The sequence below is a fragment of the Neomonachus schauinslandi genome, chromosome 10 (assembly GCF_002201575.2).
Source record: "Neomonachus schauinslandi chromosome 10, ASM220157v2, whole genome shotgun sequence".
Taxonomy (NCBI): Eukaryota; Metazoa; Chordata; class Mammalia; order Carnivora; family Phocidae; genus Neomonachus; species Neomonachus schauinslandi.
The window spans coordinates 39,797,119-39,819,546 of NC_058412.1; the positions used below are offsets into that span (position 1 = coordinate 39,797,119).

The 22,428-nt window shown below is 46.9% G+C and overlaps 1 long non-coding RNA gene across 1 annotated transcript; it reads right to left on the minus strand.

The window, feature by feature from the left end:
• Positions 1-9,498: 9,498 nt before the first annotated feature.
• On the minus strand, positions 9,499-19,750 carry LOC110587561. The gene is made up of 3 exons (XR_002480766.1): positions 19,739-19,750; positions 14,849-15,027; positions 9,499-9,804 (listed from the first exon to the last, which is right to left on the minus strand). It is a non-coding gene; the product is annotated as an uncharacterized LOC110587561 (long non-coding RNA).
• Between the last annotated feature and the right edge of the window lie 2,678 nt (positions 19,751-22,428).

Below are 22,428 nucleotides of genomic sequence, written 5' to 3' on the forward strand. Positions count from 1 at the left end.
CCAGACCCGCAACTTCCCTATTCCATCATGTGTTATCTCCATAAGTCGCTGAATTCTTCAGGAAAGTATTTGACTATGTCTAAAAATCCTATGCAAACTTAACCTCACACACCCACATAGATCCTGAGAAGAATGGGGCTTACAGAGGATTGGTTGCTCTAAGAAAAGTCAAAGTGTAGCTGGGCCGCAGGTGTGCAAGGATACCTGGCTCCAGGGGTCCCAAACCAGGCTTGGCTGCTCACTGCTGACAAAATTCAAAGGCTGAGAAACCGAGGGGTGGTGAAACAAGAAAGGGATTTAGTTCAGTGAGGCCCTTTCAAGAAGACCACGGACTCACGTCTCAAAGACTGTCTCCAAAGTGCTGAAAATACTCCCAGGTCTACATAAGGAAAGGTCGGGGGGGGGGGGGGGGGTACTTGCAGGTGGGCAGGGAAGGTTAAGTCATTGTCTTGGGCTCAATCATAGGTGGGGTCTTGCTGGCTCAGGAAAGTCCTTATTGCTTGAGGGGGTAGTTTTGGTTCCCATCAGGGAATGCTTTGCCCTCAGGGTCTTTTGCCTGAGTTAAGAGATAAGCTGGAAAGAAGAACTGACTTAGAAAGTTTGAGGTCAAAATGGAGGTGGTTGAAGTCCTTTTTCAAATGTGAAGTGCTGCTCTTAAGTGAACTGAGTAGAATCAACACGAATTTATAGGAACAAACCCCTACAGCCGGTGGCGTCTATTTTGAGTGTCACCCAAGTCCCCCCAAACTCAGCAAGGAGTTAAAACATACTCTGGAAAAGAGCCCTGGAATGTAACAGCAGTTAAGGTGGGTGCTTGGGAGGTAATGAGTCCTAACAGAAGGCTTGCATGCAACTTGCCTGGAGAAATTACAGGGTATCTCCCACACTACCCAAGGGTAGAGATGCTCTGATACTCTAAGAGACACAGTACCTGCCCTTAAAGGAGTCACAGTATTGTTCTCGCTCACTCACCCAATTCCCAGCCTATAATTTGGTATGCTTTGCGGATTTGCCTGGCAAGGCACAGGACTCTGAGCAAGTGACCAGAGCCAATTATTTTGCCAGCTAGCCCTCCTGTGCTCACACTAATAGGATTCTAGTTTTGAATCACCTGTGACTTGGGTGAATGTGAAACAGTCAGTTTCCCGGAGTGTGGTCTCCTCTGGACAGATGGATATAGAGCTGGGTCTGCTGCTGGGCTTGATACGACAGCCCTGCCCTGGGAAGCCCAGCAATGGAGACTGGCCAGCCTCCAGCGGCTCTCCATTACTGCACTGCCTCGCACCCCCTCCCCCCTTCAGGATTGCAGGTGTCCTTTCCTGCCCTGACGGCCCCGAGAGGTTGTTGAGGGGATTCTTGGAACCTCAAATTCCAAAAGAGTTTGAGTCAGAGAAACCTCAGGGCCCCGGGGCTGATTTGGAAGGAAGAGGGAGAGTGGGGGTAGCTGATGGTAGCGGAAAAGAGCAGACATAATGGAACAGACTTGGACTGGCCACACTTGTGACTTTGAGGACAGCCCCCAGGTTCTTAGTTCCCCTGAGAGAAACCTCAAGAACCAAAACCAAGATCCTTAGCCCCTAGGTAATTCCTACAAACAGCATTTAACAGACCTGGCTCTGGAAAACATTCACTCAAGGGCAGATCCGCCTTTGGGTGCCTGAGGCTTACATATTTCTTAGGGGCGACTCTGAAGAAAGAAATACAAAATTAGACACAGGGCATTAGAAGGCCCTGTTTCAGGAAGCAACGGACCCAGAAGCTTCAACTTCAATAGTTCCACAGTAAATCTGTCTTTGCGTTCATGCTAGAGGGTAAAAAGATCGGGTGTCTGTGATCCCAGAGGATCAGAGAGTTCTCTCTGGATGTGTAAAGGGAAGGAGGCAGCGATGAGAGCAACTTTAATGTTTCACTTCCTTGTTCTTATTAATCACATTTTTTCCCTTCATCCCCCATACCCAGTTGTAGGTCTAAATGCTAGACTGAGCTATTCAGGGATGGGAATCATTTGTCATTCATCTTTGAATCCCCAGTACTTCACACACAGCAGAAGCAAAGTATTTGTTGAAGGAAGGAAGGAAGCAATGAATGAATGAATGAATGAGTGATTGAATGAACGAGTGAACTCCCCCAGGCCCTCAGAATTGACAGTCCTGTGTATCCCTCTCTTTCTTTCTTCTTGACCACCTGCAGGAGGTGGCATGAACTCACAAAAGAGCATGAGTTCGAGAGTCAGACCTGAGTTTGAATCCCAGCTTTGCCACACACCATCACAAGACCTTGGGCAAGTTACCCAACATCTTTCAGCCCCAGTTTCCTTATCTGCAAAATGGAGTCGATAATACCTCCCTGCAAGGTTGTGAGAATCAGCAATGTCTATAAAGTGCCTGGTACCTGGTAGGCCTCAATCAATGGTAGCTGTCCTGTTATTTAGGTCAAGGGTAGGCAGACTGCAACCCATGCGCCCTCTTTGTAGATAAAATTTTTTTTTTTTTAAGATTTTATTTACTTGAGAGAGAGAGAATGAGAGACAGAGAGCATGAGAGGGAGGAGTGTCAGAAGGAGAAGCAGACTCCCTGCTGAGCAGGGAGCCTGATGCGGGGCTCGATCCCAGGACTCCAGGATCATGACCTGAGCCGAAGGCAGTCGCTTAACCAACTGAGCCACCCAGGCGCCCTGTAAATAAAATTTTATTGGAACACACGTTTTTGTTACATGTTGTCTATGGCTTTTGTGCTACAAGGAGAGAACTGAGGAGCTATGACAGAGACGATGTGCCGACCAAAGCCTGATATTTGCCATCTGGCCCTATACAGAAAAACTTTGTCAACCTCTGGTTTAGGCCTTCATTATTCCCAACTTGTGGGAATTGCCTCCTAACAGGTCAATGGAAAAAGCTCTAGAAAGGCTCCAGAAAGCCTCTGGTCCTTCTATTCTGCTTTCTCGATTCTGCAGCTGGAGGTTTTTCTAAAATGCAAATCCCATTAGGGTTTTACCCCCCACCCCGCACACACACCCCTTTGTTGGCTCCTTATTTTCTGCAGCTCCCAAGTCGAGCCTTCAAGATTCGTCACAACCTGGCCCCATTCTTCTGCAGCCTCGTCTCTTCCTTCTCCCTCTCCCCTCCGTGTCCTGCACACCAGCCGCCGCAGACCACAGATCAGGTCAGTGGCTTGTGCAGCTCTGGAGCTGCGCCCCCATCCCCTCTCTAGGGTGCCTTCTCTCTGTTCTCTCCTCTCTTCTCTGTGAAGCCTGTGCTGGTCTCCTTCCCCTATACTCTCATATAAATCAGGCTAAGTGAACTATGCTGCAGTAACAAAACTACAGATCAATTGAACAAAGAATAACATATACATAAGTGCCCCACTCCCACAGTGTTCAACAAGCATGGATGACGGGTTTTTTTTTCCTCCCAAGAATGAAAAAAAAACCCAGCCTAGCCTTTTTTATTTTTTATTTTTGTAATATGCACGCAATGAGTACCTTATTAACAGATACTTGTCATTTTGTCTGAAACTTGTCATTTGGGCACTTGTAGAGGTTTTGGTTGATAAACAGTTATAAAAGGAGAACTTCATTTAAGGAAGAAAGACTGGAAAGTCTGGAAAGATGAACTGCAACTAAAGGGTCATGCTCAAAACTGCTTTTGGCCACAGGGAGAACTCAGAAATGCTGGCTCACAGCTGGCTCGCTGCTGCTTTCCCTAAATCCACTTCTTGAGCCAGTCCCCAAGGTGGGGAGTACGGAGGAGCCTCAGCCCGGGGGTGTGGGGTTGAGTGAGGAGGGAAGGAGGACCCAGCCTCTGTCCGAACTGGAGTGATGCCTTTATTAGTACCCTCTTCTCAGCAGGGCATAAAACCACGGTTGACCTGCTCCAAGTGGCACCGGGGAGTTTCCCCAGGACTATCTCTTTATTCTGAATGCACTTGCCCTATCCTGAGGTCTCTAGGTCTTGTCCTGCCCACTGATACTCCGTTTCTGCCGAGCCCCTTCCGACTGGCATTTTGGAGCGACGCCTTCTGTACCTGTTATGCAGCCCATCCGCCCACCTTCATTCTACAGAGCACGTTGGGAGCAGGCTCAACTCTGCCAGCCCTGGGCTGATTCCTGAGCTCCTATGTTGCCATTGTCGTGTCTTTGCTTTATACTCTGACCCGGGGACACCCACTGATCCTACATGTTTCTGAAATCATTGCTTGCCCTGCCTACGATCTCAATCCTTGCCTTGGCTTTTTGTTTGGGGTCCTACTGTGGTGTCTTTCTCTCTTCCCTGCCCTCCCTGTGAACTGGATCTTTGACTCTGAGCACCACCCAGAGCCCTGATTCCTGCCCCTGTGTTCCCAGGCACCGCCCTATCAGAACCCATTGGAAAACCAGGCTTGGAAATCCAGACCAGCATCATCCCTCAACTCCACTGCCATTCCGTGCCTCACCCCACGTACCTCTGGCCCCATCTTACTTAATGCGCAGCCCTAAGAACTCTCAATGTAGACCTGATTAAATTTATCGTGCTTTATTGGGATTAGGTGTTGCAGCACCAGCCCTTCTGTGGGGTGCTGAACATCATCCTCTTTTGGGAATCCACCTCTCACTCTCACTTCTTTTCCAATCCCGGTCTGAGCAACCTGGTTCCTGATTTTGAGATTCACCTTGTTCCTCAGTTACTGGACACTGTCCCGGGCTATCCTCTATCAGGCTTCTGAGTTTCCTTTTTTTTTTTTTTTTTTTTAAAGATTTTATTTATTTATTTGAGAGAGATGGAGAATAGAGGGAGAGTGAGAGGGAGAAGCAGGCTCCCTGCTGAGCGAGAGCCAGATGCGGGACTCGATCCCAGGATCCGGGGTTCATGACCTGAGCCGAAGGCAGACGCTTAACTGACGGAGCCACCCTGGCACCTCTGGCTTCTGAGTTTTCTTTTAATTCTTTTCAGCCTGGAGCCCTGCACTCTCTCACTGTGCCTCTGCTGCCCACCATCCCAATGTTGGGGCCAGCTCTTCAGAACTCTCATAGGGAAACCTCAGGGACCACTGGTCTACAAGCATAAAGAGTGTCTTCTCCCAGCCAACGAAGTTTATTCACTTAGAGTCTGGCCTAGACTAGAGTAAGCCTATCTAAGTATTATTTATTGTTGTTGCCATCACCCTGTAATTAAAGTAGACAAGGTCTGTTCTCCAAAGAGGAAGGCATACACAACAGCTAAACATAGTAAGCCATACTTTAAAGGTTAATGGACCCCCCCTGACTCCTGCCATGTTGCTTCAAACCATGCTCCCTGTAAGTGGCATGTAGGACTCACCTTGAACTTTCATGAACTAGGACTGTTGTTCTATTGACCTATTCCTTTGGCTTTACTCTCAGTCTGTGACTCAATGATCCCTTTTATCCACTCTGATGCCTCTATGAAGTCATCTCTCCTTCTCCTCGCTACAAGTGACCCTCCACCCGAATGAAGTCTGAGGCTTGCTAACTGCCCTTCCCTAATGACCTGGCAAAGTGTAAAGAGCTGGTAGCTTAGAGAATGTCCAGAACCTACTGGCTCCTTTTACGATGAATGAACTGTGGGCACTGGGTGTCTCTTAGGATGGGAATTGGACTCCCATGTACACGGGCTTTGAAATAGGAAAACACAGGAGGGGGCTTTAGGATGTCCGAAGCTGCCCGCGAACAGAGGACTTCTGCTATTGAGGCCACGTGGCCACTGGGGAAAGTCGGCCCGAATGTCGGTTGGGAATAAACGAGAAGGAGGAGGAGATTTACCGAAGGGAAGAACAAATCTGAAAGAAAAAAGACGTGGCTTCCTCAGGGCCTGGTCCTGTGCCTGGTCCATAAGAATAATGTATGACAAAAAGAATGAATGGATGAATGAATTCAAGGAGGGAAGGACAGAGAAGGAAAATAAAAGACACTATCATACCAATAAAATAAATGAGTCAACAGCAAGATTTGGCTTCCAGTGACCTGGGACCTTCCTTCCCTGCGTCCCACCTTCCCTCCCTCACTTCTCTCTTTCTCTCTCTTTCTTCCTTCCCATCCTGAAGTGGTGCTGACTCTTGTCCCCATGAAGGTGGCAGTTTGGCTGAGCAAGGCACCGTGTGCAGGAAGAAAACCAGCAGACTTGGTCTGAAGGGTGATGTGGGGCCTGCAAGGCCTAGGGGAGAACCATAATCCAAAGCAGTCCCTTTAGTAGCAGGGCTGAGCAGAGCACTTGGTTTCAAAAAGAAACTAGCAGGATTAGCTGGGATGAGGGCTTAGGTGAGATGTGCCAAAATTTAGCAAATGGAGCAAATGTTCTCTTTTGTATAGGGAGAGCTTTGGGATGAAATGTTAAGGCAAATCACTGATCAATACGGTTCACTGGTATAACAGTGTGTAACTGTTAAAAGGATTTCATTCACATACCATATAATTCACCCTTCAGAAGGGTGTTTTTAGTATAGTCAGAAGCAATTTTTAGTATATTCACAGAGTTGTGCAACCATCCCCATTATCAGATTCTAGAAAATTTCATCACCCTGGATCTGTTAGCAGGAACTCATTCCCCCTACCCCCAGCCCCTGGCCACCACTAATTTACTTTCAGGCTCTGCATTTTCCTCTTCTGGACATTTTATAAAAAATGGAATCATACAGGGGCACCTGGCTGACTTAGAAGAGCACGTGACTCTTGATCTCGGGGTCGTGAGTTCAAGCCCCACGTAGGGTGTAGAGATTATTAAAGATAATAATAATAATAAACTTAGAAAATGGACTCATACAATATGTGTGTGGCTTTTTGTGTCTGTTGCTTCACGGAGCATGATGTTTTCAAGGCTTTCCTATGCTGTAGCCTCTATCAGTGCTTCATTCCTTTTTATGGCCGAATACTATTCCGTTATATGGACAGGCCACATTTTGTTTACCCCTCTGTCAGTGGAAGGGCACATGTGTTGTTTGCACGTTTTGGTTATTATGCATAATGCTACTCTACTATGAACATTCGTGTCAAGTTTCTGTGTGGACGCACTCTCCTTTGTCCACAATACACTCCTGGGAGTAGCGGTGCTGGGTCATATGGTGGGTAACTCTATGTTTATGTTTTTAGGGAACTACTCAGCTGTTTCCACAGTGGCTGCACTATTTTAGCTTCCCGCCATGAATGTCTGAGAGCGCCAGTATCCACACGTCCTTGCTGATACTGGTTATTGCCCATCGTTTTGTGATGGCCATCCTGCTGGGTGCAAAGCTATACCTCATAGCGGCTTTGATTTGTACTTTTCTCCGAATGATGTTGAGCATCTTTTCATACATTTACTGGCCACTTGTATCTCTTCTTTGGAGTAATATCTAAAACAATACATGACTTTGATCTAGACGCACATAACCACATTCCCCATGGACAGTCGGAGAGTGCACGGGTTCTGATAATCGCTTACTTAAGTTACCATCAGCGGTTAGAGTGCAGAGGATAGGAATGCTCCCCTATTCCTTGAAGGAAGAGGAATGCTGTGTGGGTTGATGTTTTTCCTCAAAGTGGCTTTTCCCAGCTGTCAGGTGGCATATTACTAAGGGATTAAATTGAGTATTAAATATGAGCAGCATGATATTCAGTGGCTCATGCCGGTCAGTAGTACTGGTTATTGAAGGTCTGCATCTGTTCTGATTGGCTGATGCCCTGGCCATGATGTTTATTTAACGTTGGAATACTGCGCCTACGTCCTGAGTATCTGGTCTGTGTGTCTGGCATACACTTGGTAATTGTTCATTTCTTTCCTTCCCTCCTTTTTTCAGGCTCCCTTATGTCTTGCCATCAACAAGAATAGGCCAATAATTGCTAGTATGTACATTTTATTGTCACCTCACCCTGGACCCAAGAATGTGCTTTGTTTTTTTTTTAAGATTTTATTTATTTGAGAGAGAGAGAGAGCGAACAAGCAGAGGGAGTGGCAGGCAGAGGGAGAAACAGGCTCCCCGCCGAGCAGGGAGCCCGATGCGGGGCTCGATCCCAAGACTCTGGATCATGACCTGAGCCGAAGGCAGACGCTTAACCAACTGAGCCACTCGGGTGCCCTCCAAGAATGTGTTTTGATGCTCTTTGGTGGCTGCTCTGGTTCTTTATCACGAAGATACAGCCCTTTGCTTGTATGACTTTGGCAACCGCTTCTAATCTCAGAGTCCTCCCTTCAGACAGTCTGTTGACTTGAAGACCCATTTTATTTTATTTTATTTTATTTTATTTTATTTTATTTTATTTTATTTATTTTATTTATTTTATTTTATTTTATTTTATTTTATTTTATTTTATTTTATTTTATTATTTTATTTTATTTTATTTATTACTTTAGTAGGCTTCACTCCCAACCTGGAGCTTGAACCCATAACCCTGAGATCAAGAGTCGTATGCTCTACGGACTGAGCCAGCCAGGTGCCCCTTGAAGACCTTATTTAAAGGTAATATTTCTCTGTGGACACATTGAGTTCACATTTGGTCATGTTCTCACTTACTGATACCAATGGTGGTAATCGACTGTGTTATGCTGACAAAAAAAGTATTATTGTTTGTAATTGTTTGTATTTGTATTGTCTCAATTGTTTGTAACACTGGGCAAAGGAAAACAATTAAAATGTTATTGATAGGGGACTGGTTAAAGAAAGCCTGGTACAGCTATAGATTGCAGGGGTTGGCACGCTTTTTCTGTAAAAGGCCAGATAGTAACGTTTTAGGCTTTGTGGGCTACCGAGTCTCTGACGAAATCATTCAGCTCAGCTGTCATAGTGCAAAACCAGCCATAGACAATATGCAAATAAATGGGCTTGGCTGTGTTCCAGTAAAGTTTTATTTAGGTGTTGGGCCATCTTTGGCCTGAGGGCCATGGTTTGCTGACGGCTGATATAATGAACTCCTTCTATGTGGCTATTAAAGGATCAAATAGAATTACGTGTATTGACAAAGATGGCCATCAAGTTCTTTGAATATATATATGTATGTATATTTTTAGGAAGGAGGAGGGCAAAATTACACATACACTTGTACAGGCCCAAAAAAGAGTCTTAAAAGACACACACCCAACTGTTAACAGTCACACACAGAGTGACTGGGATTGAGGAAGTGGGAGGTTGGGGCAGGTGGGTACTTTTCCTTACGTTATTGCTGTTGACTTGGTTTTGTAATTAAAATAAAATTTGATAGTGGTGCCTGGATGGCTCCATCTGTTAAGCCTCCAACTCTTGATTTCACCTCAGGTCATGATCTCAGGGTCCTGAGATTGAGCCACTGTTGGGCTCTGTGCTGGGTGGGCATGGAGCCCGCTTGAGATTCTCTCTCTCCCTCTCCTGCAGCCCCTCCCCCATTCACTCTCTCTCTCTCAAAATAAATAAATAAATAAATAATTCAATAGGGACTTTTTTTTAATTCAAATGAGTTTTTACTGGTCTTATAATGTGCATAAACTTGTATTCTACGTAAGATGTAATAACTTCACAATTGTAACAGCCACACAATCACCATTACGCAGTGCTTCTAAGCTGGTTATAAGTGAGAGTCTAGATGGATCCATGGACAAAGGGGAGGCAGGTTTGGTGGAGATGCCAGGTCAGAGCCTTGGTTGGGAAGGATGAGGCTGAATCTGGAAGCCAGGGTCTGAGGCAGAGCTGGGGACAGATGCAGCAGGCTCAGCCCAGGCCTTACCCTGGTCAGCAACCCCCTGCGCTGGGCTCCTTCCAGGTCTGAAGGGTCACAGGAATGGTCCGGCAGCTTCTGCTCTCCGGGTCATTAGATGCACTTTCGCCTGGGCCAGGAGCTGAAGGTCGGTGTGGGGAAGAGGTCCGTACCCTTGCAAGTGGAACAAGAAGCAGACAAGTTAGCAGGTGAAGTGCACAGCTCCGGAATATGTGCGCCCAGAGGGGAGTGCAAGTGGGAGGGGATCTTTGTGCAATAGGTCACATCTGAGTCACATCTGAGTCACATCTTGAGTCACTCTGAAGTATGTATAGGAGTTCACCACATCAACCAAGGCAGGGCAGGAAATTCCAGGCAGAGAAAAGAGCAGAGATGAAAGTTCAGAGATGGGAAATACTGTCAAAGTCACCCTAAGAAGTTTATGAACAGAGAAGAAGCCAAGAGACGGCGCGGATCAGGAAGGGGAACCAACAGAGGCCTGCAGGCAAGGGAGACAGGAAGTCACATCTGAGCTGTAGGAGATTTTCTGGCGGTCACGGGGAACGGGGGGGAGAGCCCTCAATCATCTCTTGTCCAGGTGAGAAGTGATAGGAGCCTGGATTCAGCCCAGGAGTGGAATTTGACCATGCTGCCCCTCACCTCTGGGCCATTGTCTAAGCTGTCCCCTCTGCTTGCTATGTCCCCTCCTCTCCTCTTGGCATGGCCTGTTCTCCTTCAGTCTTTAAATTTTTAAAACTCAGGCATCAACCCTCCCTCCCCCAAGAAAAGTTCACAGACACCCTCATTCCACATTCTACTGCTCCCAGCTGGGTCAAGGACCTCTACTCTGGGCTTTCTGTCTCTGTGTGAATCCCATAGCTTTATGATTGTAATTCGGTTTCTGAATTATCAGTAGACGGTGATTTTCTTAGGATAGAAGTCAGGTCTCATTAATCTTTGGATCTCCTCAGGGCGCCTGGGTGGCTCAGTGGGTTGTGTCTGCCTTCAGCTCAGGTCATGGTCCCAGGGTCCTGGGATCGAGCCCCACATTGGGCTCCCTGTGGGGAGACTGCTTCTCCCTCTGCCTCTGCTGCTCGCCCTGCTTGTGCTCTCTCTCTCACAAATAAATAAATAAAATCTTAAAAAAAAAAATCTTTGGGTGTCCAAAGCACTAGCATAAAACTTGGCACGGAGAAGGGGATTAGTAAATACCTGTGACTGAATGAATAAAGGACTGAATGAAAGGTGAAGAGTGGAGATGAGAGGTATTGGGGAGGCTGAATCAGGATAACCTGTTGTTTTATTCGAGGCAAATTAATACCCAGAGACTGAGCTTGTCTTTGCCGCCATTTATTTAACACTGCAGGAATTTCATAAGCCAGTAGCAGACAAACCAACGGTAGACTTAATCACGCTATTGTTCCAGGCGAGGGGAGCTGAAAAGAATCAAGTCTGACTTGAGTTAAGGTGTACCTTTTTAGGAATTGGTACCCAGGAGAGACGGCTTAGCCAACCAGAGAGCGGACGTCCAGCTGCCAGCGCAGAAATAAGAGTCCCCTGTTGCTAGAGCCCGTTGCTAGGGAATGATGGCACAGGTGTTGACCGACAAGGGGTAGAAAGAGTCCCCTTTATTGCCCCAAGGTCTTCAGAGAGCTATTCAGATCAGCAAAGGGTTGCCTTGCCCAGACTGAACACTTGGATAGTTCTCACAAACTCTCGGTATTTATAGTCTAAAAGTCTATTTGACATAGTTGCGTCTCTGTATGTTTTTTTTTTTTTTTAAGATTTTATTTATTTATTTGACAGAGAGAGATAGTGAGAGCAGGAACACAAGCGGGGGGAATGGGAGAGGGAGAAGCAGGCTTCTTGCGGAGCAGGGAGCCCGATGTGGGGCTCGATCCCAGGACCCTGGGATCATGACCTGAGCCGAAGGCAGACGCTTAACGACTGAGCCACCCAGGCGCCCAGCGTCTCTGTATGTTTTTATTGGGTTTTCTGGTTTGGAAGTAGGGGACGTCTGAACGGTTTTTACTCAGTATTTCTGACACCCAGTGTATGGGGTTTTTTCCTCACACCAACCACTTCAATTCAGTTCTGATACTATCCACCTGGAGTTAGTGTCCGATCACCCAGGGCGAAGGCTAGTCCCACCAGATGGCACCCCCAATGGCAAGTCCAGGTTCTCAAAGGTACCTGACCTACTGGCTATAAATTGGGGGTTTCCACAACCCCCTGTTCAGGTTCAGTAATTTGCTCTATGGCTCACAGAACTCAGGGAAACACTTTGCTTAGATTTACCAGTTTATTATAAAGGATACAACTCAGGAACAGCCACAGGGAAGAGGTGCATAAGACCAGGTTTTAGGGGGTGAAGAGGGGGTGGCATGGAGCTTCTCTGCCCTCTCTGGGTGCATATCCTCCTAGCACCTCAATGTGCTCACCAATCCAGAAACTCTCCGAACCCCACCCGGAGCTTTCTAGGAACCCCCATCCACCAATCAGCTCATTAGCATAACCAAAAGATACTCATCACTTTAGAGAGCCCAAGAGTTTTAGCTGCTGTGTACCAGGAACCCCGGACAAAAATCACATATATATTTATCACAGGAAGTGATACTAATTTTAAGCAAGGCAGGAGATAGGGGAAGAAGAGAAGATACGAGAAGGAAGATTGTTCAGTCATCTCTTGTATAGTGACACAAAACAGCAACGGTCATTTATTATTACCTTTTGCGGTAGCAGGGGTCAACTGACCACCCCCAGTCCCACTCCCAGGCCCAGCCGGCAGGCCCCGGATCCTGGGCGTGGCTTCTGTCTGACCTGTTCCGTGTCCCACACATCTGTTGTATCTCAGTGTAGAGTAGAATGCCCCTTGCCGGCTTTCCCTAGTGGCTGTGTGCCACCCACGTATTCCAGGAATTCTTTCTCTTAATCTTTGCAAGAACCCTCTTATAGATGCCCAGACCCCAGATGCTCAGGGCCTGGGCAGCCTTGTGAAATGACCTTTCTCATGTGATCCGTTCTCTATACTTATAGGGGCCACATGGGAGGGCTCCTTCTTGCCTTGCACTGGAAGCCTGGCATGCATAGGTTTCAGCAAACAACGGAATTTATTGAATCACATAACTGAAAATTCCAGGGGCTGGATCTCACTTTAGCCATGGCTGGATAGAAATGTCAGGACCGTGATTTCAGTCTCTGATGATTTAGTCTCCTTTTCTGGCCCTAGGCTCTATGCTCAGCGAGTTCTCCCTGCGTGGGGGCAAAAAGTGGCTGCAGCAGCTCCAGTCCATCCCTTTCCAGCCCAGTCAAGCCAGAAGGAGCAAGCCTTTGATCTAGAAGGGCAGGCAACAACCCTGGGAATCACTGACGTGTGAGCAAACCATACTGGCTGTTTGCTGGCTCCTGAACCCAGCTTTGAAGTCTGGGGCCAGCAGCGGGGTCTTCTGCTGGATAAGGAGGGATGTGGGGTCCCTGGGGGGTAGAGGAAGCAACAAATGCGCACTACGGGTGGGGGGTGTCCAACACTCTGAAATCCCACCAGGGTGGAGCTCAGACAGCCAGCACGGTGCCTGGCACTTCGATGCTCTCAGGAAATGCTTCCACATTGCATGAAAATATGGTACCACTAATCTACCACCTGGGACTCTGGCCTTATGGTCAACGTGGGCCCAAATGGTGGAGATGCCTGCTGGCTGAGTCAAGATACTCTAGAGGCCTGCAAGGCACATACTCTTTTTGTTTTCGAGATTTAATTGCTAATCTCCCTAGGGAAATACAGGCAAAAAAGGCAACCCGCCCCACCCCACCCCTGCTGCCCGATGAAATGTCGCAGAGAATCAAGTCTTTTAAGGTTGTTAGAGCCATAGTCCTTATTCTATAGTTTTCAATTCTTTTTCCTAGATGGAACCTAACCTGCTAGCCCAATTTATTAATTTGTTCATTCATCTGATGAGCATTTATTGATCACCTACTGTGGGCCAGACACTGGAGATACAAGGGTGATTAAGGCCCAATCTTAGCTCTTGAGGCATTCATGGGCGAGAGTAGGGGAGACAGACTGAACAAATCACTGTCCTGAATTTGATGATTATGAACAATAAAGGTACAGAGGAAGAGCTCTGGAAGGAAGGGGCTGCCTTTTCCCCCGGGGGCCCTTCCCCGTGCAGTTCCTCAGAACAGTGGGGTTGAAATCACCTCACTTCATGCCTGGTGCACTGCCCTGTATTGCAAACGGGAGGGTAAAGTTGGCAGGAATTCTATGGAGGGGAATCTGGCAACAACTAGCAAAATATTTCCAGTATTTTGTCTTCTGTGAATGTACCTTTCTGTGCACGTGTACGGAATTACATACGTACGAGGTTTTTCGCCGCAGAGCTGTTGGTAATAACGAAGCCTGGAAATAACCTTGAGGCTTGACATTGATAAAAAAAGATGGTGCAACCACACAAAGGAATACTATATGCAACTAGAAAATCAACTCAGTGGGTGCTGATCTGGAACAGTCTCCAAGACATACTGAGAAGTAAAAAAGCAAGTGTCTGAGCTGTGTTCTAATACGCTGCCTTTTTCACACACAAAAAGAAGAAAATGATATATTTTGCTTGTACATATATAAACTAGCTCTGGAAGGAAACAACAAAAGACACATAGTTCCTTTGGGGAGAGGACGTGCGCGTCTGAGGGATGATGAAAGGGAGACCTCGACGTGTCATTTTTACCACCTTTTACTTTTTACTGTATTATCTGTTTGAAAGAAAGCACCCCTTGGGGCGCCTGGGTGGCTCAGTCAGTTAAGCATCTGCCTTTGACTCAGGTCATGATTCCAGGGTCCTGGGATGGAGTCCTGCATGGGGTTCCCTGCTCAGTGGGGAGCCTGCTTCTCCCTCTCCCGCTGCTGCTCCCCCTGCTTGTGTGCTCTGTCAAATAAATAAATAAAATCTTAAAAAAAAAAAAAAAAGGGAAGAAAGCACCCCTCTCCCTATGCCTAGCTGAGAGCAGGAAGGAGGGTGGCAATTTGTTATCTCTGGGCAGGGTAGGCCTGGCTGATTTCATCTCGGTGATCCCTTTCTCCTCTCCCCTGAGAAAGGACATCTTTGGGCATCTTTCTTCACATCGACTTGGCATGAACTCTGAGCGCCGCCGAGAGCTGTTCCACCTAATATTAGCTTTCATTTCCGTTTCCACACCCTACGGAAGACGTTGTGCTCTCACAAACTTCAGGTTCGGTGTGTGGAAGGTCCTGAGGCTCCGAGTGGACGGTCTGGCTGCGGGCACTTCACGCTTTTGTGCTTGCTGGAGGCAGCTGTCTGCAGCAAAGTTTGCCCCTTGCTCGGGGCTGTTCCAGCCATCAGCTCTTCCTGCTCCGCTGGGGAAAGTCCCCTCTGAAGCCACGTGCTGCAAACTGAAACCAAAGTGTAACGGCCAACCAACGGTCATCACTGCCAAGTGCCTCCTAAATCCTCCCTGAGGTCCAATTCCATAGGAGGGCCAGGGCCCCGGGGGCTGGAGGCGCCCAGCTCCTACACCTGCGGAGTTTTCTCTATCTACATTTGTTTTCCCTCCAGGGAGGGGTTTTCGCCCTCGGCCCCTCCCTCCCCACCGTGCCTTTTTTTTTTTCTGATTCTCATTTTAAATGGAGCTGAGAACTGCTGAACATTTTTTTAAAGGCAAAAAGAAGCCATAAGGAGATCTCCTCTTTCTTTCTCTTTCAAACCAAAGAGGACGTTGGGGAGCAGACGCCCCCATTTCCCTTAGAAATCTTTAGTGGGGGACAGCGGTTTGCTTAGGGGCCAGGCAGCTGAAGTCAGTCAGACTGGCCACCCAGGAGTAAGGTAGTCACGGGGACAGGGGTGCTGGAGGAGCTGCGGGACCCGGGCCCTTTCTACAGGAGGCAGCTGAGGCTCTGCTCCAGCCCATATTGGGGTACATGGGATTTTGCGTTTTTGTTTTGTTTTGTTTTGTGTTTTGTTTTTTGGGGGGGTGGGGAGGCACAGGAGATTTTGATGTGAAATTCCATGCATCTTTAAAACACGGTGAGGGTCCCAATCCGGGGTAGGCCTCCTGTGCACAGACTTCTCTCCAGGAAAAAGGCTGCTGCTGTACATGTTTTCTCCTCTGCCCCTTGGTCGGAACCCTTCAGGGTGCTGGACTGCCTGAGGTTGGTTGCATGATACATGACCTTCGTCTTAGTCCATTGGGCCTGCTATAACAAAATGCCATAGACTGGGTAGCTTATAAACAACAGAAATTTATCTCCCACTACGCTGGAGGCTGGGAAGTCCAAATTCATGGAGCAAGCAGATTCATCACCTGGTGAGGGCCTGCTTCTCGGTTCCTAGACAGCTGTGTTCTCTCTGTGTCTTCACATGGAGGAAGACACTAAGGGGGCTCTGTGGTGTCTCTTATAAGTCACTCGTCCCATTCATGAGCCCCAAAGGCCCCACCTCCTCATACCATCACCTTGGTGGGGGTAGGATTTCAACCTATGAATTCTGGGGGACACAAACATTCAGACCATAGCGATCTTATACCAGAAAACTACCCCCTGCCCCATGGAACCAAAGGCTGTTTGATCAATATGCCCTCTCAAGGAGAGGTCAGTCCTGGATTTGAATGGTTTTAATATTTGTTTTGGTTGTTTTTACTATTTAATCTGTGTTTCTACCATCTAGCATTTCAAAATCATTTTAATTGCTTATGCCTTTTAGATTACTTAGAGATTTTTCTTTCCTATTTACTGTTTTTGGTTAACAGCTGTATTGAGACAGAACTCACATACTGTACAATTCACTCATTTAGCTTGTACAATTCATGGCTTTTAGTATCTTCAGAGTTGTGCAACCATCACCACAATCAATTTTAGAACACTTTTTTTTGTTGTTGTTTCCTTTTTCTTTTCTTTTTTTAGTAATCTCTATGCCCAAGGTGGAGCTCAAACTCACAACCCTGAGAGCAAGCGTTGCAAGCTTTCCGGACTGAACCAGCCAGGCACCCCCAATTTAATTTAATTTATTTTTTAAGATTTTATTTTTAAATAATTTCAAAACACAGCGTGGGGCTCGAACTTAAAACCCCAAGATTGAGCATTGCTATGCCCTGCAGACTGAGCCAGCCACCTGCCCCACCCCCAATTTTAGAACATTTTCATCACTCCAAAAAGAAATCCGCCTAGCAGTGACTCTAAATTCACTCCCCAGGAGAAATTTTCTTGAGCCTCAGGCAGGCACTAATCTACTTTGTCTCCATGCATTTGTGTATGATGGTCATTTCATATGAATGGAATCATGCAATATATCGACTTTGTGTCTGTTTTTTTATTTAGCATGTTTTCAAGGCTCATCTATGGTGTGGCATGTATCAGTACTGTGTGTACATTCAGTGCTCTAAATTTCTCTTTGTTTTTTTAAAATAAATTTCCCTTTAAGTACTGCTCTCGGTGCATCTCATAAATTTTGATAAATTGCATTTTCATTTAGTAAAAATATTTTACAATTTTAAGACTTATTTTGAGACTTCTTTGACCCATATGTTATTTGTGAAGTGTGCTGTTTAATATATTCTTTATTTATTTATTTATTTATTTATTTATTTGAGAAAGAGACAGAGAGAGCATGAGCATAAGCAGGGGGAGTGGCAGATGGAGAGGGAGAAGCAGACTCCCCACTGAGCAGGGAGCAGGAAGCAGGCTTGATCCCAGGACCTGAGATCATGACCTGAGCCAAAGGCAGACACTTAACCAACTGAGCCACCCAGGTGTCCCTGTTTAATATATTCTTATATTAATATATCCATATAATGGTTATAATATATACTAATGTATCCAAATATTAGGGGATTTTCCAGTTACCTTTCTGCTATTGATTTCTAGTTTAATTTCATTTGGTCTGAGAGCAGACTTGGTATGATTTCTATTCTTTTAAATCAGCTGAAGTGTGTTTTACGGCCCAGAGATGGTCTATTTTGGGGAATGCTACCTGTGAATGCGAGAAGAGTATGTAGTCTGCTATTGTTGGATGAAGTACTCTATAAATGTCAGTTAGATCCAGCTGATTGATGGTGCTCTTCGGTTCAGATATATCCTTATGATTTCCTGCCTGACGGATCTGTCCATCACTGAGAGAGAGGGCTGAAGTCTACACCAATGGATATGTCTTTCTTAGTGCAGTTCCATCGGTTTTTGTCTCCTGTATTTTAACGCTCTGTTGTTACGTGCATACAGCTTAAGGATTGTTATATCCTCTTGGAGAACTGACCTCCTTATCTCTGATATTTTCCTGTTCTGAAGTCTGCTTTGTCTAAAATTAATATAGCAATTCCAGCATCCTCCTTTCTTCTGAGTAGTGTTCTTGTGGTATGTCTTTCTCCATCCTTTTACTTTTTTTTTTGAAGATCTAATCAGATTTATTAAATAATTCATGAGTTGAGCAGCATCCCAGCTAGCAAGTAGAAGGGAGTCTCTCCATTCTTTTACTTTTCTTCTGTCCATGTCTTTCTATTTAAAGTGGATTTCTTGACACAACATATAACTGGGTCTCTTCAAATTCACTGTGACAGTTTCTGTTTTTTAGTTGGTATATTTAGGCCATTCACATTTACATTGATTATTGATTTAGTTAGATGAGTAACTACCATGACACTTGTTCTTTTTTTCTTTTTTTATTGTGGTAAAATATACCTAACATAAAATTTACCATTTTAACCATTTTTTATTTTCTATTTTTGTTTTATTTATTTTTAAGATTTTATTTATTTATTTGGCAGAGAGAGAGCACAAGCAGGGGGAGCGGCAGGCAGAGGGAGAAGCAGACTTCCTGCCGAGCAGGGAGCCCGATGCGGGGCTCCATCCCAGGACCCTGGGATCATGACCTGAGCCGAAGGCAGACGCTTAACCGACTGAGCCACCCAGGTGCCCCATTTTAACCATTTTTTAAAAGATTTTATTTATTTATTTATTTTAGAGTTGGGGTGGGGAGGAACAGAGGGAGAGGGACAAGCAGACTCAGTGCTAAGCGCAGAGCCTGATGCCGGGTTAGATCCCACAACTCTGAGATCATGACCTGAGCTGAAATTAAGAGTCTTGGACACTTAACTGATTGAGCCACCCAGGTACCACCGCGCCCCGCCCCCCGCCACCATTTTAACCATTTCTATGTGTACAGTTCAGTGGCATTAAGTAAACTCTCAATGTCATATAACCATCACCACTCTCTATTTCCAGAACTTTTCACAATTCCAAACAGAGAATCTGTACCCATTAAACAATAACTCCCCATCCCCCCTCGCCCTTGCCCCAGGGAGGCTCTATTCTACTTTTTGTCTCTATGAATTTGCCTACTCTAGGTACCTTATAAAAATGGAATCATGAGGGACACGTGGGTGGCTCAGTCAGTTAAGCGTCTGCCTTCTGCTCAGGTCATGATCCCAGGGTCCTGGGATTGAGCCCCACATCGGGCTCCCTGCTCAGCGGGGAGCCTGCTTCTCCCTCTTCCTCTGCCCCTTTCCCCTGCTTATGCTCTCTCCCTCTCTCAGATAAATAAAAAATCTTAAAAAAAAAAATAAATGGAATCATTATATTCATCCTTTTGTGTCTGATTCACTTAGCATAATATTTTTAAGCGTCATCCATATTGTCGCATGCATCAGAATTTAATTCCTTTTTAAGGCTGAATAATAATCCGTTACAGTGATATACACATTTTGTTTATGCATTCATCTGTCGACGGACATTTATTGTCTGGTAGGGTTGTTTCCACCTTTGGCAATTGTGCATAAATGATGCTGCTAAGAACGTCCATGCACAGGTATCTGAGTCCCTGCTTTTCTTTCTTTCTTATCTTCCCTGCTTTTTCTGCCTTTTCTGGTTTTGAGTATTTAAGACATTTTTTTTCTCCTCTTAGCATATCAGTTACATTTCTTCAAAAAACTCTTTTTAGTGGTTACCCTAGAGTTTGCTAGAGTTTGCTACAATGCATCGAAGCCTACTTTTAAATCACTCTCCACCAGTTCGGAAGTATCATAAATAGTGCCAAATACATGGCTGCGATTATAACTTTGAACAATTATCTTAGATCAATTAAGAATAAGAAAAAAACCCCCTTTATTTTACCTTCATTTATTTCTTCTCTAACACTCTTCTTTATGTAGATTTGATTTTCTGATCTATATCATTTTCCTCCTCCCTGAAGAACTTCTTTTAACATTTCTTGTTAAGATGAAGGGCAGGCCTGTAAACGACAAATTCTCTCAGAAGGGACAAAACCATCGGCCAGGGAGACAATTGCGAGGATCAGCAAGTGCAAATATTCCATTCCAAATATTACAATTAATTAAGGAAATATCTGGGGTGCCTGGGTGGCTCAGTCGGTTAAGCGACTGCCTTCGGCTCAGGTCATGATCCTGGAGTCCTGGGATCGAGTCTTGCATCGGGCTCCCTGCTCAGCAGGGAGTCTGCTTCTCCCTCTGAGCCTCCCCCATCTCGTGCTCTCTATCTCATTCTCTCTCAAATAAATAAATAAAATCTTTAAAAAAAATTAAGGAAATATCTGAGCCCTGTAGCATCTTCTCCTCTTGTAAGCAGCGTGGGGAGAGGTCCTGGCCCGGTCCTTTCCTCACAAGGCCTTCAGACCTGCTTGCTGTCGCCTCCTGGTGGTGCTCAGCAGTAAGGGCAATACCGGGGACCCACGTGCCTGTGCTTGGGACACATACAGACTTTACCCACTCAATTCAGGCTCGTGTTGAGAGGTGCCCAATGCAAGTGTGTGAGTGTGGGTGGAAAGGCAGCTTTGGGAAGGAGGAAAACAGACCCCCAGGAGAGCCAGCTGAAGCCCTGAAGGCTTCACTGACACCCTCTTTGGCATGCAGGGAGCCGCTGGTATAGGGCAGCACCCTGGGAGATAAGAGGCCTCCGCAGAGCCCACACTTAATTCTGAAGTGGAGTCAAAGCAGGAGGAAGCTTCGTGAAGACTGCGAACAATGGCGGTCGGGAACTCAGGATCCTCCACGCCACACCCTGCCACCACTGGGGGTTTGTAGGACTCAGGCTCAAGGGCAAATCTCAGCATTCCTGGGCCCTGTCTGTCCCCCAGTGGTCAAGTCAAAAGGGGACACCAAGTAGAACTTGGGATCTCATTCCTCTGAGTGCCTCTCAGGGCATCTGACCCACAGGAGTCCCTCTGATACCAAACGAGGGGATGAGAAGCTACTCAGCACTCCTCAAAGAACACACACACCTACCTGGCGTGGGAGACAGTACCAGAGCCAAGGTGGGACCCCACACAGCCATGAGTGCAGGACTGGTTTGGCTAGGTTTGGGAGAGCACGGGAGGAAGGCATTAGCTACGCTGGAACTTGGAAGGGATCCCCTTTGAGCCTGGTCTCCAAGGAAGAGCAGGTTCCTGCCAGGAGGGAGGGAAGGGCATTCAGACAGAGGAATAACATTAGAGGGGTATGTGTGACTGGGGAACAGAGGGGAGGTCAGTTGTGGCAGAAGAGGGAATGTTTTGTTCTGTTCTGTTTTTAAGGATTTTACTTATTTATTTGGGAGGGAAAGAGCATGAGTGTCGTCGGGCGGTGAACGACAGAGGGAGAGGGAGAAGCAGGCTCCCCACTGAGCAGGGAGCCTGATCTTAGGACCCGGGATCATGACCCGAGCCAAAGGCAGTTGCTTAATTGACTGAGCCACCCAGGTGCCCCAAGCAAGAATGTGGGAATGTTTTGAATTTGTTGTTTCTGGTCTGATGTGGTAGGTACTCCACTACTCTCTGGCTTTTTTCTCTGATGCTCAAAGATCATGGGACAGAGAACAAAATACAATGTGTTCCAGTTCTCTGTGTTGCAGAAATGGCCACCAGATGGTACTCTTTCCCCCTTTTAACGTCTCTGGTGTTTGGCACCTTGGCGGCCACCTGGAACCTACTTAAGGGCTGTCCGAAGGCTGGTGGTTTGAGTGCCTGCATGGGGGAGGTCTGGTATCCCTCTAAAACATCCAGTGCTTTCCTGAGAGGAGACAGAGTCAAAGAGAACGAAATCCAGAGCCAGGGAGGAAGGGGTGATATTTTTTTTTTTTTAAGATTTTATTTGTCAGGGAGAGAGAGCACAAGCAGGGGGAGTGGCAGGCCTAGGGAGACGCAGGCTTCCCGCAGAGCAGGGAGCCCGACGCGGGGCTCGATCCCAGGCCCCTGGGATCACGACCCGAGCCAAAGGCAGACGCCTAACCGACTGAGCCACCCAGGCATGAGGAAGAGGCAGTCCTTAACACAGAGGTGGCCAGCCAGTGTTGATGTGAAGCAAGGACCGGAGAGCAGGACCGCGGGACTCCGTGTCCCCAGCGGCTGCGGGCCAGGGCGGCAGGCTTTCCTTGAGAGCCTGGGCATCTCATGTCAGCACCTAGTGACGATGGTCACGGGGGAGCACCTCGGCCCCACACCATCCAGTGCGGAGGGTTCGACGGCCCACTCTCCTGCCGCTGGCCGGCATGTCTCCTTCCTCTCAGTTCCGAGGTGTGCTAGGCAGAAGCAGCACCCCAGGCCCTTACAGGGTCATAAACGCACATGCTTGGGGGCGGGGGCGCGGCGGGGTCTGGTGAGAGCACAGCCTCCTCCTGACAGCATTCCAATTCAAATTTTCTTAAAATACAGAGTGGGCTTAACAATGCCCATCTGCCCGCTACTTGCATCTAAAATGCTTGGCCCAGGATAAAGTCCACACTCCCTGCCATGGCTCTGGAGACCCCTCACACAGCTATTCCCATCCTCCCCCCCCCCCCCCCCCCCCCCCCCCCCCCCCCCCCCCCCCCCC